Source organism: Chrysemys picta, chromosome 4 (assembly GCF_011386835.1).
Source record: "Chrysemys picta bellii isolate R12L10 chromosome 4, ASM1138683v2, whole genome shotgun sequence".
NCBI classification, from domain to species: Eukaryota; Metazoa; Chordata; order Testudines; family Emydidae; genus Chrysemys; species Chrysemys picta.
Genome location: NC_088794.1, coordinates 19,479,484 through 19,505,017, shown reverse-complemented (window position 1 = coordinate 19,505,017; position 25,534 = coordinate 19,479,484). Strand labels below are relative to the sequence as shown.

The 25,534-nt window shown below is 49.3% G+C and overlaps 1 protein-coding gene across 1 annotated transcript in view; it reads left to right on the top strand.

Moving 5' to 3' along the window:
• The first annotated feature begins 1,188 nt into the window (after positions 1-1,188).
• CDK18 (cyclin dependent kinase 18) overlaps positions 1,189-25,534 on the top strand; it is a 70,258-nt gene continuing 45,912 nt past the window's right edge. The window contains exon 1 of the mRNA XM_008172703.4: positions 1,189-1,396. The gene's annotated coding sequence lies outside the window, so the exon portion shown is untranslated. The remainder of the gene's footprint in view (positions 1,397-25,534) is intronic.

The following is a 25,534-nucleotide window of genomic DNA, read 5'->3' as shown; positions in this document are numbered from 1 at the left end:
CATTAGGCTGATAAGTAGAAATCTAAAAGATTTGGGCAACCAATTCCCCAGCCTTCTGTTTTCATGCCACAGGTTGGTTGGTTGTTGGTGTTTTCATGCTGGGAGTCAGATTCATCCCACATGAGCTTGGTGCTGGGATCAGGGCAGTGAGAGTGGACAACACTGGCTTTATGTGGAGGCTGCTAGGGTCCAGTTCATCTCCTGCATCGTCTGCAGCTTAGAGCAACCTCCAGGGCTTCCCTGGTTTGTGCCCCCTAGGGCAGCTGGGAATAGCCAGGGTGCTGGCCATATTCTGCAGGGGGCCCTGCTGAGGGAAAGAGAAGTACGACCCAAACTCGGGGGTCGGAGCAGGGCTCACAGTCAGGTTCTGGACAGAATTTTGCAGCGGACTCTCTGTCCCTCTGAGTGGCTGGAACTCTGAACTTTGGCACCAGCGGCCCAGATCCTCAGCTGGTGTAAATCAGCATCATTCCATTGAAGCCAATCGAGCCTCACTCGTTTCCACCAGCTGGAGAATCTGTTCCATGGGGCAGGGACGGTTCTAAAACCAAACTTCCCAGCCAGCTACTCTGTCCGCCGTGGGCTGAATCAGACTTCAGATCGATAGGCCTTGGGGCACGGAGGGGTGGGGAATCTGTGGCTGGATTTTGCTGCTTGGAACGATGACTGACGGTGCCCAACAGGGAGATGCCGCCCTGATGCTGCTGCAAGGCTTGTTAGGCTCTTTGCCAGTGTCCACACTGCCGAGGGGGTGAGTTACCAGTCCACCGGAAATGGCTCCTGGGCTCTAGCCTACACCCCCAGCCTGTCCAGCTAGCCTGGGTTGAAAGCACCCGCACCCCAGGGGGAGAGGGTTTTGTGTGTGGACAGCCCCCTACTAAGAGCCTGAGTAAACTTTGCAGTGAAGACATACCCTGGGTTTGGGTGGGTGGGAAGGGGGATCAGAGGCCAGATTTGTTTTCCACGTGAGCAGGAGCAAGTGGCTGCTGCCATCCAGGAGTACACTGTGCACCCACCCATCCTTGTATGCCTGGGACAGCTGGGGAAAAGACATCTGAGCCCGAGCCAAGCAGGGCTTGCTACACCCCCAGGATTGGCAGTTGCCCGGCAGGGATGTCAGCTTTGGGGAGGAGCCAGTGTCACACATGAAATACTCCAGCCGTACTGGGAGGATTTCTCTCTCTCTCTCTCTCTCCGCCCTTTGCTCAGTGCCTCTTGCAGCCCTTGCTGCGGGAAGACTCTTTTCTTACCTTTTCGGGGAGTGAAGTGCGCCAGGCAGACGAGCCCGGCTGGCGCAGGGGAGAGATCGGAGACGGGAGAGACGTGGGGAAGCAAAAGTGGACTTGATTTGAAAGAAAAAGAAAGAAAGAAAGAGAGTCTCCTCTTTCTCCAGCGTGTAAGTACTGGCTCTTCCCCTTGTGCGGTTACATTTCACCAACATTGCAATGTAAACAGAGCAAAGGTACGCCAGAGTGGGGTTTGCTTTTAAAGGAGCAGTTCCCCTTTTATATCCCTCTGGCTTCCCAGCACAGCTTCCTCGGTGGGGATTATTGATCTCTTGGTGGCATGCTGTACTTTGTGGGAGAGGGCATGAGGGTAGTTGGGGGCCGGGGGTGGGAGATCAGATCAGCTTTATGCCAAATGTAGCAGTAGGATATTCTGGTCTCCTCCTTGGCAGAAGAGATTCCTGTGTGTGTTTTGGTTTTGGTGCGGGGCATTTCGGAAGCCTTGTTCCCCCTCCCCTCCATCACGCCTTTCTCCAAAACCCAGAGGAGTTTGCTCGCAAGGCACGATATTGGCCCGTCTTTGAAGGAAGCCGGCCGGCTGGGAGAGGAGGGGAAAATCTGTTGCCTCCAGTATGAAACTTTGCCAGGCTGCTGTTAGGAGGAGATGACACTGAAGTCTCGGTGTGACATCTGTTCACGTGCTCAGGCGGGGGACGTTCTCCCTGGATGTGTGCATTCCCCTCACTCTGCACTTTTTGTGGCTGCCAGTGTCCTTTGCCTCTCGCTGTAGCTCTGCCACAGTCCCAGATATGTGGGGAAGTTGCCCCCTAAGTGTTGCTTCCTTCAGCTCCCGCATCATCACCGCCCTCATCGCGGGTGGGGAGAAGTTACCTAGACCAGGTGGTTAATGCCTGCAACCCAAATCCTTGCCATGCCAGGACTAGAATTGGGGCCAGTGACGCTTTAACCAACTGGCCGGTCTCTGTATGGAAACAACCCAGAATGAGCGGTGCCGACAGACTGGCACAATGGTGGCATTAACTCTGAAAGGGAAGAAGCATCAGCCTCCAGCCTGAGGCTCCGGCTTTGTTTGTGTGTCTGTGAGGGGGTGGTGACAGCACTCTGCACAGGCAGCAGGCAGAGGGTTAATGGAACGGACGTGGGTTTTGTTAAAGTTGAGGAGTGGTGCGTATGCATGGACCCTGGCTGCTGCAGGGTAACCAGTGGTTCGGGTTCAGTTAGACTGCTGGGCATTTTCAGTGGCAACATGGTTTGGGCAGAGCGGAAAAACAAACCACAGACTGAATGTGTGATAAATGCGAAATGGGGCTGCTTTCCATCCCCGGGTGGCTGTGAAAAGGCTCCTGAGAGGCCACCAAAAAACCCCAATTAGCTTGAAAACAGTTACCTGCTGCAAACGCCAGATATTTAGACTCACTAATCATAATTAGCACTTTTCCCTCTTAGCTCTCTAAGCACGTTTACAAGCTGGGTAAGTAGCATCATTCCCTGAATATAGGAAAGTGAGGCACATAGGAAGTGACATGCCCAAGGGCTTGCAACAAGTAAGTGGCAGAGCAGGGAACAGATCCCAGCTCTCCTGACCCCTAAGCTGGGGTTCTGTCCACCAGGCAATACCGCCTCCCTGCTGCATGACTAGAGATCAGAACCATCCACTCTCCTGATAGGTCACTCTGCCAACTGGCACAGTGAAGGCCCCTTTGGCACTGGTCCTGTCTGCATGCCGGAGGGTTTTGCCAGTGTGGGTGAGAGGAGTGGTGCCAGCTCACCTGGCCAGTAAGGGAGAAGTACTTTCCAGGGACTGCTGCCCCTTGCTGGAGGGGTTTAGAGATTTCACAGGCATGCCTCCACTGACTGACTCGGGTTTGTCTTCTGTGTGAGATGCGCAAGCAACTATAGGCCTGTGTTAGCCTACGCACCCAGGAGTGCCACGTTGAAACTCCTGACTCCCCAGCTCCAACCTCACAGGCCCGGTGACAGGTGAGGAGGGAATTGGATGGGTCTCTAGACATCTTACTTCACATAGAGCCTTTCAGACACTACAGCCAACCCCACTGAGGCGTGTGAGGGGTGCTGGGTGGGGCAGCATATGGGAAGGATCAGAGAGTAACAGGATTGATTTGGGCATAGGAGAATGTAGGCACCATATCAGGGAAATTTCCTCAGGGTGAAATCAGTTAGACAGTGGAATAATCTCCCCAGCGAAGGCTGGAAGCCCCCTCATTAGAAAAGAAAGGAAGGTCTTGTGGCTAAAGAACAGGAGTCAAACGATCTGGATTCTATTCTTGGCTTTGCCACAGATTCCCCCGGGGACCTTGGGCCACTCACTTAACATCTGTGCCTCAGTGTCTTCATCAGTGAACTGTGACCTTGCATCGCTCCGTGAGGTTTGCTCATTCGGGTTTGCACTGAGCATTGAGATGCTGGCATGGAAGGTGCTTTGGAAGCACAGAGTATTATTTTCAGTGTTGTATTTTTTGTGAAGGCCACTTTCACTAATTGGCCACCCTTTTAGGTCCCTTGAATGGAAGCTAACGACAGGTTTCACTGGATGGAGTGTGTAGTTATTGTGTGTCATGTTCATACATTATGGGTGACGATAGTGCAGTAGCCATGCACCCTGGCTTCTGAGTTGGCTGTTTTAAATTTGGCTAATGTATTCCAGATGTATTTATGACGGTAATGGTTAGAATCTCTCTGAGATGGGGCCATATTGTGTCAGGCACATACCCATAGTGAGAGAGAGTCCTTGCCTGAAGTTGTGTACAGTCTAAATAGACAAGAGAAGGATTATTAGCCCTATTTTACAGATGGAGGAACAGAGATGAGGTAACTTGCCCAAGGTCACTCAGGGAGCCTGTGGCAGAGCTGAGAACTAAGCCCCTGAATCCCAGACAATCCTTCCACTTTCTGTGTCACAGGCAGAGCCCTGGCCACCTGCTGAAAACAAAAGTTATAGGTTTATGTGCACATGTGACACTGGGTGGACTGCAATCACTTCACAGACATCATGTTTGCATTAAAGTTTTCAGGCTGCAGCACATTTCTGAGTCCATCGGTCCCACTCTGGCCTTCTGGAGACAGGTGAATCATTCATTACAAACCCTGGAACACTCTTCTGGCTTCATTACACACCTGAAACTTGGGGCAGGTTGTCTGAGAAAATCTCGATGTGTCCAAATAAACATTTGAGCTTCCATGGTGCTGTATGTACAACAGCATCCTCACAACCTCCCTTTGAGGAAGGTTTCCATTTCACAGATGGGGAACCTGAGATATGGAGGCGAAGTGGAATTGATGGTAGAGCAAGAACGCTGGGCACCTAAGTCCCAGCCTGGGCCGGCTCCAGGCACCAGCGCAGGAAGCAGGTGCTTGGGGCAGCCAATGGAAAGGGGCGGCACATCCGAGTCTTCGGCGGCAATTCGGCGGTGGGTCCCTCGGGTCCCTCTCGGAGGGAAGGACCTGCCACCGAATTGCTGCCGAAGAATGAAGCGGCGCGGCAGAGCTGCCGCTGAAGTGCCACCGATCGCAGCTTTATCTTTTTTTTATTTTTTCTTCGCCGCTTGGGGCGGCAAAAAAAGCTGGAGCTGGCCCTGCTCCCAACCTTGGGCTCAGTCCTCCAGGCCACTCAGAACTCTCAAAAAGGTCTGAAACGCAGTTTTGCTCTGAGTTATTGGTGCATCAGCTCCACCCCCCTGCCAAAACTCAGCCCAAACCCTGCAAACGGACATTGCCTTGATTTGCATCCAAGCATCTCTAATGTTTAATAGACATCTAATTTTAGAGGTCACTTGGCTCCTTTCAGCAAATGGCATCCCGGCGGGGATCTGCCTGTTGAATTTGTCTTCTTATCCCTTCCTGACTAACTCACTGCTGCTGGAAAAGAAATAGAAAACAAACCACCACCTGTTGGTTGCTGTAGGTGCAAAGGCCCGGATTGCAATCTTGCACGCAGTTAGCTCGGCAGAGACAATCTCTTCCCAAATACAGCATCCTGGTCTCCTGGTCACGCTCTTTCTTTTCCAATCAAGGTCCCTTTTAAGGTAGCATTTCCCCTGCAGCCAAAGTTGCTCCTCTGCTCCCCAGTTGCTTAGCCACTCACAGCCCTCGCCCACACCACTGGCCCGCCACCCTTGCTGGAACAGAAGCTGGAGTGAAAATTACTTTCAGACAGCTGTGAAAAGCGACCAAGCTTTAGACTGTCAGGCAAATCTACACTGATGCCTCCTTGCTGCCGTGGTCTGTGCTGTCTCTTGCTTTTCTTCTCTCTCTCTCCTTCTTTTGTGCAGTCCAGTCTTGTCGATTTCCCGGTTGCAATTGGAGATCAGTATTCTGCTATCTTCTGCATTTTCGAGCTGTTTTTAGAGACCGGCTCAGACGCAGATATGCAAGTGCTCAGCAACCACAATCAGGGCCAGATTGTCTAAAGAACTCCGCTCCCTCTAAGGCACCTAAGCAAGAGCCCGATTTTCAGAAGTACTCAGCACCCAGCCGCGGCCATTGGGACACTTCTGGGTCCAGATTTTCCAAAGAACCCAGCACTCAACGCACACCCAACATGCTGAATTCTCCTGCAAACCTGGCCCCTTGGATAGGTGCCTGAGAGGCAGCTGAGCTCTCTTGAACGTTCTGGCCTATGGGCACCGTGCATAATGGTCCACATCTTCTAACACGGGGCTAGTGCTTTTGGCTGCATGATTCCTAGAGAGGAAAGATGGTCCAGCGGTTCAGGCACTAGCCTAGGACTTGGGTTCAAGTCCCTGCTCCACCGCAGTCTTCCTGTGTTACCTTGACTACATCACTGAGCCTTTCTGTGCCGGCTCCCTGATGTACAGTGGAAATGGTAGCACTTCCCTATCTCACAGAGGTGTTGTGAGGCTAAATACGTTTAAAGGACAGTGTGATGTCCAGATGCTATGGAAACGGGGACCTATGAGGACCTAGAGTAGTGAGAGACACTGTATTAGGGGCTGGTTTTCAGAGTGTGAGTACTCAGCACTTCCTGAAGATCAAGCCCCTTTAAAGTATCTCAGGTTGGGCACCAGCGGTTGAGACAGCCCAATTCATGAGTCACTTTGGAGTTTTAAAACATGTAGCTCGCCACTGCTTAGAGGGACAATGTGGTGGTAGGCGATAGAGTAGCTCTAAGGCAGGGGTTCTTAAACTGGGGGTCGGGACCCCTCAGGGAGTCGGGAGGTTATTATAAGGGGGGGGTCACAAGCTGTCAACCTCCACCCCAAACCCCGCTTTGCCTCCAGCATTTATAATGGTGCTAGATATATAAAAAAGTGTTTTTAATGTATAAGGGGGGTCGCGCTCAGAGGTTTGCTATGTGAAAGGGGTCACCAGTACAAAAGTTTGACAGCCACTGCCCTAAGGAGTCCAGGCAAGAGAGACACTGACTACCCTCTTCTGAAACTGTCCCACGACTGTCTTTACCTGCTGCTCTGAGTGATACGTTTGTGCGTCACTTCCAAATACCCGTTTCCCAACGTCCGACGCATCCAGGGGGCAGCGAATGATTTATTGGTAACATCTAATCCGAGGAGTGATCATTAGGAAAAAATAAAACAACCCTGCAGCAGTTTGTACGTATCTTTGCCACCTGCCCTCTTCATAACTGTGCATCTTGCCTGGGCTATTTATAGGGCTTCCTGAGCCATCTGGGCTGAGGCAGGGAGGTGCTTGGGACTGAGGGATGGGTCGCCTACTTTCAGATGAGCAAAGCTGTCTCTCTTGAACAATTAACTGGCAGCGAGGGTTGGGAATCGAACTGGCACTCGCCTACCGTGCACTAACTGTCTGTGCGGACTCTGATGACACACATTCAGAGTTCCTTAATGGGTTTTAATCTACTCCTGTTTCAAAGAGGACTAGAGCAAAGCCTGTTAACAAACCCCTCAGCAGGGTCCACATGGACAGTCAGTGTCAGCATGCTAGTGAAGGGTAGATTCTCACTCCAGCCTGCAGCGAGCTAAGGCCAGTTCTATGCTATCAACTTACATCAGTATAACTACAACGCTCAGGGGTGTGAAAAATCCACACCCCTGAGCTACAGAGCTATACTGACCTAACCCTAGTGTAGACAGGCTTCTCCCGTTGACATAGCTACCACCTTTCATGGAGGTGGATTAACTGAAGCTGCAGCATTTTAAGTGTAGACCGGCCCTAAATGTTGGTGTAGAGAAACCAATATGTAGGGTGGCAGAAAATGAATTGTAAGGCAGGTGCGGGGGAAGGCACATGCCGTGCTCTAGGCATCAGGGGAGAGGCACTATAGAAAAACCCTTTAGACTAGAGCCATTAGATTGGTTGGATTAGATAACGGGGGTTGTGGTTGATAGAGAGGAAGGATCAATATAGCAATCATGCTCTGAATGCCAACAGCAAGTGTCATGTTATCACAGCACAACTGAAGTGGCTTAAGGAGCAGTGGTATTGCCAGAGACTGTTTAATAGTAGCATTACAGCTGCAATCAAATAATTTGGGTCCTGGATCTGCCTTGCCTTTCCAGCTATGCTATTGGGGAAATGCCCTGTGGTTCAGACTTTCATTTTGCGGAAGCAGCTGGTTGAGAGAAATCACCACTCTGATCCTAGGAAACAAGAGGGTCAGCATGGGGTAGCGGATAGTGCATTGAACTGGAAGCCAGGAGATCTGGACTCTAGTCTAGGTTCTGCCACTGACCAGCCAAGAGACCTTGGGCCTGTCACTTCGCCATTCTGCATGTCTTCTTCCTCTTTGTCTGTCTTGCCTAATTTGTTTGTAAGCTCTTTGAAGCAGGGACAATCACTCACTGAGTGCGTTTGCAGTGCCTTGCATAATGGGGCCTTGATCTTGGTTGGGGCATGTAGACATTAATGTAATATTAATACCAATATTTTTAAAAATTACTACTCTTTGATGTAATGTTGTCAGCACGGACTGCTGGCCACCTCCAGCATTTTGGGATCACACAGGATTGCCAGAGCAGGAGTATCACTGCTGTTGATGCACAAAGAAAGAAGTAAACAGGATGAAATGGTGTTAATTTCAAAAATGTGTGTGGAGGGTGAGGGCAGAGATTCTACATGAGCCATATAAAGAATGGTCTTGCTAATGAAGATACTTAATTAGTAATAATTAGTGAGTACCTTCCAAACATTAACTCTCACAGCACCCTTGAGCTATGTACAGGGCCAGTGCAACCTATTAGGCGACCTAGGCGGTTGCCTAGGACACTAGCATTTGGTGGGCGGCATTTTCTTCGGCGGCGACTGGATCTTCGGCCACCCCGGTCGCCACCCTGCTCTGCTTCTCTCCCTCCCAGGCTTGCGGTGCCAAACAGCTGATTGGCGCCGCAAGCCTGGGAGGTGGGAGAAGTGGAGCAGCGACAGCGTGCTCGGGGAGGAGGCGGAGCAGAGGTGAGCTGGTGTGGGGAGCTGCCGCACGGCTCCCCGGGCACAGGGGGGGAGCTGCATGGGGGAGGCGCCTCAGGGTGGGGGGGGTGGGGAGCTGCCGCGGGGCTCGGGGAGGGAGCGGACCAGATGTGAGCTGGTGTGGGGAGCTGCCGCACGGCTCCCCGGGCAGAGGGGGGGAGCTGCATGGGAGAGGCACCTCAGGGTGTGCGGGGGTGGGGAGCTGCCGTGGGGCTCGGGGAGGGGGCAGACCAGAGGTGAGCTGGGGGAGTTGCCGGCATGGCTCCCCGGGCCGGGGGGGTGGGGGTGGAGAGCTGCTGTGGGGGGCGTCTCAGGGCGGAGGGGGGGTGGGGAGCTGCCGCAGGGGGGGTGCCTCAGGGCGGGGGAGGGGGGTGGGAAGCTGCTGCAGGACTTGGGGAGAGGGGAGGGCACAAGGTGGAAGTTTCGCCAAGGGTGTGAAACATCCTTGCACCGGCCCTGGCTATGTATTATTATCCCTGTTTTACAGATGGGTAAACCAAGGCACAGAGTGGCTAAAAGCTAGCTTGTGCACAGTGACCTATTCCTGTTTCAAAATGAGTCATTGCCAGAGCTGGGCATGGGACCCAGGCGTCCTGGCTCCCAGCTCCCGATGTGACACTTGTCAGTTTATTATTTTCCTGCTTTTAGAAGAGCGAGCTGGGGTGAGAGTCAAATAAATCAATTAATGAAATTAACCTGGAAAAACAAAGCAGGTGGCTGTTAGTGTCGCTTTAATCCATCTGATTTTTTAGCTGCAGGGCAGTGGGCACCCTTTATGCTCAAATCAATTTGTTAGTCTCTAAGGTGTCACAAGTACTCCTGTTCTTTTTGTGGCTACAGATTAACACGGCTGCTACTCTGAAACTTGGGAAATAGAAGATGCTGTTACCAGCAGCAACATCCTTGTACAACTAATGACAGCAGTGGGGTGCTGGGGCTCATGGGAGAGTTGGGGATTCTTTCCATTGCTCAGTGATGAGATTTTTTTTAGGAGACTAAGGGAATTAGGGCCAGGTTTGTTAAGGAATTTAGATGCCTAACTCCTATTGAGTTCAGTGGGAGTTAGGTGCTTGAATACCTTTAAGTCTCTTGGAGCGAAGATTCAGTTCATGCAGCATGTTTCTGGTCAGGATGTCTTTGGCTGGAGACTAGGCACCCAGCTGGTGCCAAAGGAACACACTGCTCTGTGTTTTTCGGTGGTGTTCTAGGGCATAACCTGGGTGGAGTGGTCCAAGGGGGAATTATCTCTGGAAGGGTTAAGGTCAGACTTGGAGATGTTCACAGTCAAACAAGCTCCCATTATAGATTCTCTCCTGCCTGGTAAATGTTTCTCCAGCCACCACACTGAATAATCAGAGCCTGGCTTCCTATTGAAACACGTTTAAATTGGCCGAGGGTCAAGAGTGCATTTTCAATGCAAAGAACATGTGGGAGAAAATTAATTTATTCTGCAAGATTGTGCTTCTGGGAAGAAATACCCAGGTCATGTTCTGTTCTATACTATTCTGTTCTAGTGTTTATACTATGCCCATCACTGTGGACTCTAAACACCATCCAGAGGTGCATTAAGTGACATAGCTGGCATCAAACACACATGGTTCTCTCTTTCTCCTTTTCATCTCCCCAGGGGCAAGAATAACGTGAGATGTTTTTAAATTATTTTTCAGTGTCTGCCATACTATGTTTATTATTGAAGGCAACATTCATCCTGAGCATTGGATGATCTGTCTCTTTCAAGCCCTCGGGTTCTGTGAGTTTAACATTCTCAGGGAGGTAGTGTAGGGCACAACCACGCTACATCGGCTCATTTTCACACCCCTGAGCGACGTAAGTTACATCGAGTTAAGCGGTAGTGTAGACCAGCCCTTAGCCTTACCTGATTTTCAGGCCCTTCTTTTGGAAAAAAAAAATATCTTGAGGGTACAGCTGCTACGAATGGTTTAGGGCAGTTGTTCTCAAACTGTGATCCACGGACCATAGTCTGTAGATTGCTGCATGGGTCTGGCTCTCCTTTTCCCCCCTGCTGCTAAATTGTATTAATAGTTAGCTTAAAAGTATCGGAGTATGTTGTTTTCCATGAGTTACTCTGGCAATTACTGTAGCTGCCACAGGGAAGTTTGTGATCCTGAATGGGAAGGAGGGATGAAGGGGTGTGATCTCCCACTTCTCAGCCTCTTGTCTTCTGTTCAGGTGTATTGATGGGACCTGTCACACAATCAAACCCTGATAACATCCCTTCCACAATCCCAGAGCCTGAACTTCCTATCACAGCTCTTGTGTGCTGCTAACACCTCTCTGTGGAGTCTGAAACAAACAAGTGGAAACTCCTAACAAATCCTTCTAGTTTTGGGGTTGGAGTGAAGTGTGAGTGTTGGGGGGGGGGGGAGACAGAGAGAGAGAGAGGAATTTGGTTTCTTTCCCCAGCAGACCTGAGAGCTGCAATTATTGGGTTCTTTTTTAAATTGAATTTTTGAATCCAAAAGAATTTCTGGGCTGATCTTAAACTCTGCAGCCTCAAAACAGATTTAAATATGTGATTCCTGCAAAACAGGGAAAAATTCCAAAATCCCCATTTATGTGTGTTCTTTATTGTGAATTAAAAAATAATTGAAAAAGACCTCTATCCAAAGCTCTAAGCTCTCTGACACGCCATTAACAATCACAGCAGCATTAAAATGAGCCATTCCAAGATACATTGGTGTATTTCCTCCTGAAACATCAGCTGGAACCCTGCCTTTGTACCGTCTAGTGTGTCGTGGATTGCTCAGTGGCCGGGTAGATATTGGAAAGTATCATTTGATGAATGGCAGGTGATAGGGAGCTGTGGTGTGGCCCGTGCTGCTGATCTTCATCCAGACAGCTCTCAAAGAGGCCAGATTTTCAAAGGTATTTAGGGTGCCTAACTTCCACAGATTTCAGCCGGAAGTTATAGCCTTTCTGAACCTAGCTGCATCTTCAGGCGCCTGAATACTTGAAAAAAATCTGGCCCAAAGTGCTTTATTTAAAAATATAGCGGTAGGAATCTCTTCCCACCAATGCAGTGTAACCTCCTAGTGGGAGAAAGCCAGTACTTTTACAAACTGATGAGGAAAGGCAGTGAAGAGTATTGGGATAATACTTACCTCTCTCACCGTGGGGCTGAAGCTTTATCGGTGTCAGGAGAAAAGTTGGAGATCCTCAAGCGAAAGGTGCTGTAGAAGGCTATTATTAAAGGGATCGGCTGGCTGGGCACAGTAACCTTTCCCTGCATAATGTCCTTCGCTCTTCAAGCTGAAAGGGTAAATTCACATACAAAGGAAAAGCAGCAAAGTGTTTTCTAGGGAAGTTTCCACCCACCCTAAGACATTTAATGCTCTTTTTGCTACAGAAATCCCCTAGAAGCAACCAACTCAGAATTATCTCTGAATCATTATGTGGTAATTGCATAAATGGCCGATTCCTGTTCCTGACCTCTTAGGAATCTGCCCTACCCTTAGCACAGACAGAATCTTTTGTCTAGTCCCAGCATCAAATAGTTGCTTACGTGGCCTTTCCGATAATTACAGAACCTCCAAATCCCGCAGAGAGAAGGAACACATCTCCACTTATCCGCTATTGTTAAATAAGGGGTCTGGGCCCCGTTCTCAGTTGGTGCAAACTGGTGTAGTTCCACTGGAGTCAGTTGGAGTCTCCATTGGAACTACACCCACTTACAACAGCAATGGATCTATTCTATTCTATTCTATTCTATTCCTGGTATTATTTGTATAACAGTAGCACCTAGTGGTACCTAGAGCCCAGTTGAGACTGGGGCTTCATTGTGCTAGGGACCACGCCCGGACGAACAACAGTCCCTCCCCCAAAGGTTTTGCAGTTTGAATAGACATGACAGAACAAGGCTGGGAGCAAGGAGGGTCATTATCTCCGTTCTGCAAATGGGAACCGAAGCAGAGAGAGATTAAGTGACCTGCCCAAGGTGACACAGGAAGTATATGGCAGAGTGAGAAATTGGACCCAGTCTGTTCTGTTCAGCTTCTTATATTTTGCCCATCACAGTGGAGTCTGGCCTGCTGTGTTGTCTGCCAGACACTTAGAATAGACGTAGCAAATCAGCTTATTCCCCAGTGCTGTGACTGGACTTCTCTAGACGTTATTTTTAGTGTTCATGAAAGGTGCCAGTTTGACCACACTGCAGACTGAAGCCCTGTGTTAGTCCCGTCCACGTCACAGGCACCACCTGGGGGGTGACTACGAAACAGCTCTGTAATGTAGCCCTGCCAGTGTTCCCCAAGCCCTGCACTATGGAGACCACATCTAGGGGAGAGGTCACTGGCTCTGCAGCCCTCTACAATAAATGCATTGATAATTTTTCAGTGCATTCAGCACTGGTGGTAGGTGGTAAATTAACAGCCCTGGCAATTCAAGGCCTCTATTTACTTGGAAAGCAGGTCCAGCGCAGGTATGCATCCCCCCCAGCACTGCTACACCAGAGTGTCTCCAGCGCCAACCTGGAGGGACCTCCCTTCTCCACGAGAGCGTGGTTCAGCCTCCATGGATGGTCCCTGGCCTCTCTGCTGAGCCTAGTTACATGTCCACAGAAACTGGAGTGAAACCATACACTTCATGCTGCATAGGCCACTAAGCAGCCATTAGACAGTCAGTGCCACAGAGCATCTGCAGCATGGTATCCCATTGTCACCCGGTCCCCTTGTTGAGGGAGGTGGTGGGGGTGAATTGTAAAATTCTGTCCTGTGCGGAGGAAGATTCTGCAGGGCTAAGTCTAACTTTCGGCTCACGTGGTCTGAGCCAGAAATCCCCAAGGGATTCCTCCGACTGCTCTGGGAAGAGGAGCCCCGGTAGTTGTTATTTATTTATTTATTGTGAAGCGAAAAAGACAAGACACAGATAACCTCTGTGACGCAGGCCTGAGGAGGAGGATGACGGCAGTGCGGAGTTTCAACAGGCTTTCTGAAAAACATAGAATGGAGATCCTTTAATCCCTGCCCTTTAGCCAAGAGGGAGAGCGGAGATCCAGCAAATTGAAGCTGGAAGGCTGAGTTCTGAGAGACCTACAGCTCTGAAGACATTCTTCAGGTCACATGTCTCTGCTCTGCACAGAGACTCCAATTGCGGCTCCTTAGAAGGGTTTCAAAGGGCCACAGGTGAGTCTGATGGATACCTGAGCTGGCTTGCATTGTACTGTACTAGGTTTAAGAAAAGAACCTAAACTGTGTGCATGTGCTAATGTATGTATTTATGCCAAGCCACCTTTCATGAGCTCTTTGGCCCGGACTCTGGTTTCTTAGATCTTTTCCAAAAGTCCATGTTAAATGCAGATAATGCCTCCGCTTTCCAGTGACATTCACTCTCCCAAGTAAACCAAACCCTCACCCTAGGCTTGCCCCACTCCTGTTTCTAGCACTGCCCCTCCCCTTTATCAATAAATCTCCAGCCCCCCAGCAGGAACAATGACAGCACTTCCACTGCTAGGATGAGAATTCCTGGTACCATCAACTGCCCTGATGGTTGCACTGTTTCTAAAGAGCTGTGATTGTGGCATTTCAAAGGCTTTGACTGCACAAGCAAATCTTTTGTATTGAATTGCTGTCAGACAAATCCAAGGTGCTATTCTGCCAGGAAAGAAGGAGTCAAAGTAGATTGCAAACAAAGCCCCTTTGACTTCAGTTTTCCAGCAGAGGGACTAGGAGAAAGGGATTGCTGGGAGTCATTTTAAATCCATGAAAACAGGATACAGTGTTTAAGGGAGAGGGAGTGATTTCATAAATTCACATTCACAGCATGTGTTCGAGTTAAGCACGTAATCCATCCCAATCCCCTCTTATTAGCGGTTAATTGTATAATTAGTGGCACTGTGATAATGGTGTGGTGAGTGCAGCTAACTCCCACGTGCACAGCCGACTCAATGGCTTTCAAACCAGAAGGGAGTGTGGTGTAGTGGTTAGAGCAGATCACTTAGGCTAAGCTTGGCTCTGAAAACCGATTTGCTGAGTGAACTTGGGCCAGTCAGATCGGTATAAAACTCACCTGCCTTTCAGGGATTTTGTGAGGCATAAAGAAGACCTGCAAAGGAACATTTAAAATTGCCATTTTTTGCTTCTTGATGTACAAAGACATCTTTTATCTGCTTGATTGTTAGGGTTTTGGGAATGCCCAGTCTGGTCTCGCTGGTTTTGTGGGTTTCAGATGTTTATTGTGAGCGCTCATTCCCAGACTGAAAGGTTGTGCAGTCTTTACCACAGACATACTTTCTCCAAAGTGTCCATCAGCCATTGGAATTCAATTGGTGTTAACCAAAACAAGGACATTTTAAAGTGTGGCAGAAAATCTCTTCTCTCACTTGCTCACCTTTGTCATCTTGATGCTGTGAAGTCGCAGTTACAGCAGTTCTCCAGTAGTCCATAGAGCCTCCCAGTATATACCAGACCTGATTAAGTTCAACCAGAAAATGAGAGCGAGCATGGAAAAGTCTATTAGGACACAAGCCTTTCAGGCCATCTTTAGAAAGAAGCAAAAAAGAGGGCATCAAGCCCAGTCATCCCTTTCCACTGCAGCTCTCCTTCGGATGATCAGGGCAGTGTTAGCTCTGTCAGCATTTGTGGTATCAATGACTGCGTGCACTCAAGTCACAAACCAAAACCACCAGGATGTTGTCCTCATTTATTGTTTGTATTACAGTAGGGCCTAGAGGCTCTATCTAAGCTGGGGGGTTCATTGTGTGAGGCTCTGAACATACACATAGTCCCTGCCCTGGAGAGCTTACAGTCCAATAGACAGCAAAGGCAAAGGATGGGAGAGGGGAAATATCTCCATTCTACAGAGGAGGAATAGACTCCCCTAAGGAGTCTGTGATAGAGCCAGAAATCAGGCCCAGATCTCCAGAGTCCCAGTCAAATGCCTTACCCACCTGACCATCCTTCCTCCCTGGAGCTGGTGTCAAATTCTTTCCCACTGATCTGCCGTTCAGATTCCTTCTAGCACCTGAGGCTTCCTAATGTCATCATCCTTCTTTGCCTTGTAGTCTCCTCTAGCAGATCTCTCTCTCCTTCCCTCTGTGTGTGTCTCATGCTGAGCTCCGTTATTGTCCACACTTTCCAAGGCTCAGGCATAAATGCTTTTAACTTGTCCAGGGCACCAGAGCCTGTGGCTGCATGCTGAAAAGGTGGTGACCCAGTGGGAGACTGAACTACCAGATTACGACAAAGGATCTGATAACTTCAAAGAGAGGAGAGGGGGCTGAGAGGGAACAGGGTGCGTGGATGGGATTGAACTGGTCTACAAAAGGCATAGAGTGTGAATGCATCGGAAAGGTGGTTTCTTTTCCATAGAACCACCCCTGTTTTGTCTGCCACTCTAATAACCAGCACAGCTGCTTCGAGGCAGGTTTACTGTGTAAGGGAGAGGGCCCTGTACCACCACAGTTGCCTGGGAGCAAGCTTAGAACGCTGTTCCATCCGGTCGTGTGGATGGGGTATCTGTAAAACTGTGCTGCAGCCTTGACTAGTGAAAGAGCTGTGGCATGGTCCAGAGACATGGATCTTCTCCACTTTTTAAGGTGGAACAACATTTTTAACCAAACTGTGTATTATAACTGGGTCCCCCTAGTGTAGAGGGGCTCACAGGGTGGCCCTCCATTTGGAGGCTGGAGGTTTCCCAGCTGCTAAAGGGATGTTGGTGATTTTTGTGCTCACACTCCATTTTGGAGGGGTTTTCTTTATTCCTCCAGGCATGATAGAGCAGGATCCCCTAACAGAGCACGCTGTCTGGGAATGGTTTATTCTGGATACATCATTATCATTTGTGCAGGGTATTAACAGAAGGCAGATAATCAGCTGGTGTTTACATTCCAGCAGGGAGCTGCTGGGTGAGTCTCTGGCTGTAACACCTCCTCCTGTTAGCATTCCACTCCGAAGGAGGATTGCATTGCCGGTGAAAGGTTCCAGATACCCAGCCCCATGCATAGAACAGGTACAGCGTGGACAGCTGCAGGGCAAGCTTCCCTGCCCATTTACCTCAATCCTGACCCGGAAGGTGGGCGAGGTCACCTCTGGGCATCACAAGTTCATTCTGTCTCTGTGGCCTATTCCGTTCGTGCCAAGAGAAGGGTTGGCGATGCATGTGTTGGGGATGGGGGTAGGTTGCCATGTTGTTGGCAACTGGGGCATTTGTCCGCTGAACGGCTGCCCACAAAACTCATTGCACAAAGGGCTGCCTTGCATCTGCCAGATCACCATTGAGCTGGGCCAGATCTGAACCAGAAGCGAGAGACCCTGGGCTAACTCCTCAGTTGGTATAAATTGACACAGCACGGGTGAAAGTCAGGGATAAAGCTAGCCTGGCCAAGGATCTGGCTCTTACCCTTTTTTTTTAAAGTACCTGTTGGTGTTTGGTTTTGCAACACCTCTTCCCGGCCCATAGCCAAAATGACGTCCGTTCTTCATGCAGTTGATCAGCCTCTGGCCCCTTGCCAGGCCAAAATTCTTTGTGCATGAGCAGGTGCATGGGGAGGAAAGCTCAGTAATATTGGTAGCTGGTAGAAAGGCATCCCAGAGTACTTGGCTCCCTGCAATAGCTGGGGAAAGGTCACTAGTTTGGCAGAGCGCCGCAGAGGCTGGTGACCTCAAAAGCGGGGAGGCGAAACTGACACATAAAGAAGCTACTTGGAACCAGTTTGTAACAGTGGGCACAGATAATGCGTATGACCTGAGCCAGGTGTAATGGTCCGGTGCGGGGGCCGTGCCCTCTCAGGGGCCGTCGGGAGCCAGGCCGCCTCACTACACCAGGGTAAGTGCTGCCAGACCTGTGGAATGTCCACTGCTCAAGGGCACATGAGACCACGTAGAGTTTATCCGAGGACGCTGTTTATTCTGCGTCAATCATGTTTTAAACAGCCTGGCATCGAGTAACCAATTGGAGCTCTTGCCAAGCTTGCAGCCTCGAAACAATCACCTTATTGCAGGGGGATCCCGGGCAGCTGCCTCTCGGCCTAGGAGGCTTTTATTTCCCTCGTGGCCTTCCGGTTTTTACAGGACTTTAATAGACATAAGCTCCCTGTTGTCTGATGGCTGGGAGTGCATCCTCAAGCAGTCTCCCCTATCGCAAGCCAGCAGCAGTCCCCCATTTCCTGCTGCCCATCAGCACAGGTGCAGCAAAAGCAGAACCTGCTGCACATCTTGGAATGTAGCTCTACCAGCAAAGCCTGAAAGATCCCACCGGGATGATTTCAGATAAGGCCACTTAGAGGCCCACGCTTATCTAAACACTGACATACAGTTACAGCAGCAATTATTTGGATAGGGAACTGCAGGCTTATACAGTCTATCAGAGGTGTATTCCAATGCCTGAGCAGCGGGTTGTCTATATAGACTTGTTGGCATCGGGCTGGGAGTCAGGAGACTTGGCTTCAATTCTTGGCTCTGCCACAGACTCCCCCTGTGACTTTGGACAAGTCACTTAATGTCTCTTGTTTAGGCTAACCAAAAGAAGGCTGAGGGGAGATATGATTGCTCTCTATAAATATATCAGAGGGATAAATATCAGGGAGGGAGTGGAATTATTTAAGCTCAGTACCAATGTGGACACAAGAACAATTGGATATAAACTGGCCATCAGGAAGTTTAGGCTTGAAATTAAATGAAGGTTTCTAACCATTAGAGGAGTGAAGTTCTGGAACAGCCTTCCAAGGGGAGCAGTGGAGGCAAAAGACATATCTGGCTTCAAGACTAAGCTTGATAAGTTTATGGAGGGGATGGTATGATGGGATAGCCTAATTTGGGCAATTAATTGATCTTTGACTATTAGCGGTAAATATACCCAATGGCCTGTGATGGGATGTTAGATGAGGTGGGATCTGAGTTACTACAGATAATTTTTTCCTGGGTGTCTGGCTGGTGAGTCTTGCCCACATGCTCAGGGTTTAGCTGATTGCCGTATTTGGGGTCGGGAAGGAATTTTCCTCCCGGGGAGATTGGCAGAGGCCCTGCAGGTTTTTCGCCTTCCTCTGCAGAGTGGGGCACGGGTCACTTGCTGGAGGATTCTCTGCACCTTGAGGTCTTTAAACCACGATTTGAGGACGTCAGTAACTCAGACATAGGTTAGGGGTTTGTTACAGGAGTGGGTGGGTGAGATTCTGTGGCCTGCGTTGTTCAGGAGGTCAGACTGGATGATCAATGGTCCCTTCTGACCTTAAAGTCTATGAGTCTCTCTAGGCCTCAGTTCCCTATCTGTCGAATGGAGATGACAACATTATCTTTTGTCTGCCTTTTCTGTTTCGACTGCAAGCTCTATGGGGCAGAGACTGTTTCTCACAGCACTTAGAACAACAGGGCCCCAAACCTCAGTTGTGGCCTCCAAACACACTTGTAATAATAAGACTAATAATAGCGTTGGGAGGTAGGAGTTGCTGGGTCTAATCCCAGCTCTGACTCCCTGTGAGATGAGATTGAATCTCAGAGCCTCATCATTCACGTACCAGGAAGCCAGCCTTCCGCCCTCACTGGAACGCCACCGCCTGTTCCGTGGGAGTTCTGAATCCATGAGCATCGTGATCTCTGATGGCCTCAAAAATCTATGACCCTCTGGTGGCTTCACTGAGAAGTGTATGGTGACAGTGATCTCTTCCTGCTCCCACACCCGAGCTTTGGAGGCTGCCCCTGGCACTGTCCTTGTGATTCTTGCACTCTCACCCAAAGGACTTCAGGCTGTTCGTTCCACCCCGAGACCCTTCACCTGTGGCTCTTCTTTGGCTCTGGCATAACGAAGCGCTTGGAAGCAGGTTTCCCATTCAGACTTCAAATGGCTGTCTTTCAGCTCAGGGCTGGCAGTGGAGGGCTCTGCCTCTCTCTCCCCTCAGCTTTTCCAGAAAAACATTTTGGTCTATGAATTGCTGTTTTCTTCCTTTCGCCCTGCCTGTTGGCGTCTCTGTTTCCACAAATCTTCCCCACAGGTACTTTCCCAAATGTTTGGCTGCAGGTTTACATGTGTAGGATCGCCCGGATTTTAACAATGCCCCTTTGACTTTGTATAGTGTCTGGATAACGTTATGTTGCTCCAGAAAGGTAATATCTCTCCCTACACACACACGCATGCACCCAGAGGTATGATGGGCAGCAGTTAAGCAACTAGGCTAGGAATTGGGAGAACTGGATGCTATCCCCAGTTCTGCCTCTGAATTGCTCTGCATCTTTAGGCTAGTCACTTAGCGCCAGGTTTTTAAAGGCATTTAGGCTCATAAAGATACAGATACACCGAACTCCTATTGAAATTAATGGGAGTTCGGCACTTAGGTGCTTCTGAAAATCCCGCTAGGCATCCATCTGCATCTTTAAGCACCTAAATGCCTTTAAAAATGTGGTTCTTACCTTCTCTGTGCCTCTGTGTGTGGGGCCCTGGTTCCTTACTGGGGACTCTAAGCATTATTGCAATACAAATAATCATGTGTCTTGAGATCGACAGATAAGGATTATGAAGTTATTGTTTTTATTACTGGGGGGGCTGCCAAACTTAATGATTGTTTGTGCTCTGAGATCCTTGGAGGAAAAGGGTTGAATTGTTACATTGATTCCCATGCAGCTTTCAGACATCTTCCAGCCACTGCATTTCCTCCACCGCTAAGCAAAACACATGTGCATATGCACACAAAGAGCCAACCCAGGATGGGTGCACAACTGGTTTAAGGTTAAATGCCAGATTAGCTCAATCCTTGGCAAGGAGGCAGAATTGTGGTATTTGCTTATTCGCTTGCCATCATGCGACTCACAGAGCTTTAAATAAAACAGATTTGAAACCCCGATGCAAAGGGTTTTAATGCCTGATTCTACACAGCAGAACTGCTGTCCCAGCACATGGCCTCAGACAGAAACCTAGTCAGTACCACTTCTGTAAATTGTCCGGAAGGGGGGAAAATAGGTCAGGAACTGTATCTTCTTTCATTAGTTTCTTCTTGTGCTGCTGCTGAAAGATCTGTCTGAGTTCTTGGGGCTGGTTTTTAGACTCAGATCAGCCCTGTGGAAGCCTGTCTCCTGGGTCTGAGCTGAAGTCTGGAGGGGATTTTAGTCTTGTGCATATCTGTTTGGATTGAATCTCTCCTACTCTGCCCCCATTTCCTGAGAGTGGTGTGTAAGATGATGGCGTTTCAGGTAATCTGATAAGTGCTGACCTGGCATGGCAGCCTCACGGGAGAGATGAATAGCTTTGAAATCCAGGTATTAGAGAGAGTTTTGTGGAGATTCAACCACTTTCATAGGGGGCTAGGATCAAAATGTGATGCTGTTTGGAAAGGTTCCGAGTATTTCCACTCCAGTAGGGAAGATGCAGAGAGTGTACCAGCCCTTTGTGCTGGTGGGGGGGGGGGGGGGGGAGGGTGTTGGTTTGGGTTTATAAAATTTATAGCTGTGTTTATTGGGGGGGAAATCCCTTTACTGTGCCCTAAAAATGTTCTTTTCCATACCGTTCATATTAGGTGAGGAGTGTGGAAATTGAGCCTGAAGTATCAGGCTTCCTGATCTCATGGGAATGAGAAACAGGCAACTGCAGCAGGACCCGCAGGGACGACAGAGCTTTACATCCCTGGGGTTCAAGGCACCTTACAAAGGATTCTGTGTCCTTAATGCCCAGAAGTCTGGCACCCAAGGATCACAAAGTACTTTACAAACACCAGCTCCCACAGTCCCTCTGTACAGCATGTGTGTCTTGTCGGTCACCATTTTACAGAAGGGGAAAACTGAGGTGGCGAGAGAGGCTAAAGTGACTTTCTCAAGGCCACAAGCAAGTCAGTGTCAGCAGCATCCTGACACCCAGTCCTGTGCCTTCATAAGAACGGCCATACTGGGTCCTATTCTGTCTTCTGACAGTGGCCGATGCCAGGTGCTTTGGAAGGAATGAACAGAACAGGGGATCATGAAGTGATCTATCGCCTGTCGTTCATTCCCAGCTCCTGGCAAACAGAGGCTAGGGACACTTCAGAGAATGGTTTTGCATCCCTGCCCATCCTTTCTCCATAAAACCATGCAATAGAACAAGCTGTTTTAAAGAAGAGTAACATTAGTGCAATGCTGCCCACATTGATTGTTGCTGAGGTCTCCTGCATGTCTGCATCCATTGATCCTGCCAGCGGGTGGGGGTCGGGGGTGTGAGCTCCAGGCAAGATGTTTGATTCTATGCCACTTCTTGTAACAGGTAGAGGTTTGCCTTGGTATGCCTGGCATAATTCCTTCTCTTGCTGCTGCTGTTGTGTACCAATTGTCTGCCCACTCCTTTCCTCTACACCAGAAGTGGCTGCATTTTAGTGGTAGGTGAAAATAGAGCATGTCTGAATTCTGATCTGTGAGATACAAGATCTCTCTCTCGCTCTCTGCCTCCTTATATGCATCCCACTAGTAATGGTTTTAATATGAGAAACTACAAATATTTCATCCCCCGGTGTGGTGGTTGTTTCAGAGTAAGCTGATACCAGCTGACACGCAATCTCAGCCCCGCACGGTGTCTGAATGGTCACGCACGGTTGATTAGCTGGAGGTAGAGCTGCTCAGACTCTGTTGACAGCTCTCCTAGCCTTCCACAGCAGCAGCCGCCTACCGACTGCTTTCCTGCTAGCCAGGGCCAGGTGAAAGGTCCCTTAATCGGCTTGCAAATCTATGGCGAGGGTCTCGTGCATGCGGGAGGCAGAATACAAAGGCTGCAGCTCTGGGATGTAATCAGGTGACAGGATCAGGGTACAGGGTAGAGCCCGGAGAGGATTAGGTTTGTGGACAGTAACTACCAAAGCTGTGCCTGGGTCACTCCTATTTGTGTGCGTAAATCGTACTCCCCCTCCACCCCCAGGAATGTGCGGCATTTACATAGGGCTTATTGTCACTCAGTGGCCCCAAAGCCCCTCACAGACCCTAAGCGTCACAGCTCTCCTGTGACGTATCGCCTTCATTTTACTCGGGGGAACTGAGTCCCAAGCCAGAGACTCACGATGTGGGTTTAAGCAAGTCACCAGTGGCCTGATTTTCAGTGGTGCTGCGCACCCGTGGGTCCCTTTGGGCCTGATACGCTTGCTAAAGCCCTTTTGCATTGCCAGAGTGGTGTAAAAGGGGCTGAGTTTAAATGAGAATCAGGCCCTTTGACTTCAGTAGGAGTTGAGCATCAGCATCTCTGAAAATCAGGCCATGGGTGACTTGCTTAAACTCACATCGTGAGTCAGTGACAGAGCTGGAAATAGACACAGTAATCCTCACCATCTATCTCCTGGACTAACCACTAAACCCTACATCTAAAAATAGAACCCTATGCCCCAGCTTCTGTTCCTTCCCCACCATCAGCATCCGCTAGGCAAACAAACAAACTCCCTTCTAGAACTGGGCCCAGAACCCAAGGATATTGACTCCCATTCCCTCTGCTAGAGCCAGGAGTAGTACCTAGGTATCACAGCTCCTGGTCCTGTGCTCAGGTCACTAGGCCACGCTAAACTCTTAAGTGGAAAAAATGAAAGGAAACAAAACTACAGTGTTTTGTGTTAAAGGGAGAGTTTCTGCTTCTGTAGAGAGAGGATTTCACCCCCTTTCCACACACGCAGCAGCCTCACTGCTGGCAAAGGCAGGGCAAGGAAGGCCTGACTTTACTTTGCTGTATGAGCTGAAATCTCTGAGTCGTTTATAAACTGGGGACACTGGGAGCTACGTGTGGGCTAGAAAGAGAGAGAATGAAAGCTCTAATTAAAAATTAAGGAAAATAGCAATTAAAAGGAGGGAGGCAGGCTATGCTACTCGCGTTGCATGTGGGCGATAATCCCTGGCTGCCCAGCTACATCCAGGGGGATGCTCTATGAAGAGAACGGTGGTTCTCAACCTTTTTCCTTCCAGGACCCCTGGTCAATCCTCCATTCCTCTAGTAGGATCTCTCTCCCATTTAGCAATAGGGGAGGGGCAAGTGGTCGTGACCCCACCCCTGATTAAGACTGCCTGGGATAGATAATCAAATAACCTTTCCTTTGGTGTTCTGGAGTTAGCATCCTCTTTTTTAACAGTGTGGGAAAGTTGATTGCCAGAAATGTTCTCCTCCTACAGGAGGCAATAATAATAATATTTGGTTTGCCTTTCTGACGTATCTTTCATCCAGAATGGTCCCTAAACTATTTCTAAGCTATGCATATGTGACAGGTTCCCCCCCAGGGTGCCACCTGGAACTGGGGTACCACTGAGCCCCCTGACCCACCAGCCTGGGCTCCCTCTCACACTGTACTGCTGTGACAAGCTGCAAAGCCCTCCAGTTTGCACTTTCACCAGCATACATACGGGTAGGGGCACACCGAGCTGCAGTTACATGCAGGCTCTCTGACCAGCCCCTTCATGGGATGGCTACTCCCAGCTCCTCAAGCATGCACCCCCTCTGGAGTAGAAACCCAAAATTATACCGTCTTGCGCTGAACAGCATAAGCTTATAAAATTCGCCCCCTCCCTCAATGTGGAGAGGAATATGCAACAGCCTTTTGCCCCATGTTATGATTCCCACATACTTCACTCCAATTCACTGGTTTAGATAAAGCAAAAACAAGTTTATTAACTATAAAAGATAGATTGTAAGTGATAGCAAACAGATCATAGCAGATTACCTAGCAAATAAACAAAAAACGCAAACTAAGCTTACTATATTAAATAGATTGGATATGAATAACAGATTCTCACTCTAAGAGATGATACAAACAGGTTGCAGATTCTTACGGGGCAAGCTACGCTTGCTTACAGCTTGGAATCCCCAGGTGTTTCGTTCACAGGCTAAAAATCCTGTTAGTCTGGGTCCAGTTCAGTCTTTGTTCCTCAGGTGTTTCTAGGAGTCTTCTTGTGTGGGGAGCGAAGAACAGCTGATGGTGTCACTCCCTGCCTTATATAGCTTTTGCATATGGCGGGAACCCTTTGTTCCGAAAGCTTGGATCCCAGACCAGTCTGTGGAAAAATACTGACATCCCAAGATGGAGTCTAGAGACGTGGTCTCATCACATGTCCTTGTAGAGTCGGAGCAGCCATCACTCACAGGTTGTCTGGAGCGTTCTCTGGAAGGCTCCCCAGGTGGGTGATAAGCTTCTCCTAAGGTCTATTGTTTTTCTCTAATGGCCCATTTCCCTAAATAGCGCCCCCCCCATCTAGACCAGAGGTTCTCAAACTTCATTGCACTGTGAACCCCTTCTGACAACAAAAATTACTACACGACCCCAGGAGGGGGGCCTGAAGCCTGAGCCCATCCAAGCCCTGCCGCCCCGGGCAGTGGGGCTTGGGCTTCAGCAAGTCTAAGCCGGCCCTGGCGACCCCATTAAAATGGGGTCATGACCCACTTTGGGGTCACAACCCACAGTTCGACAACCACTGATCTAGACTGAAAATATCTTGTCTAATGGGTGTTCCCCAGGTGTAACTACATTTGAAATACAACTACATATCAATATTCATAACTTCCGATACAAAAATGATACATGCATACAAATTAGATAATCATATTTAGCAAATCATAACTTTTCCAATGACACGTCACATGACTTACTTTGCATAAAATACATCATAATTATGTCATAACCATATCATCATAATATCACTGTGAAGAATATGGGGTGCAGTGTCACAGCATATATGCAGGAACCACTTCACCCACCAGTGATGTGCAGCCACCATGGGCATGTCTACACTGCACAGGGCTGACTCAGGTTTGAGTTCAAGGCCCTAAGACTCTGCTAGGGGGGTGGGTCAGAACCCACGTCATGCTGTGACTTGGGTCCATTCCCTGTCGTTTTGCAGAGTGGACACAGCTGGAGCAGCAGACCTGAATCGGAAGGTCTGCCTAGTGCGAGGTGGATGTGCAGCCCGGCTGTGAGACTGGATCTGGCAGTTGTAAGCCCA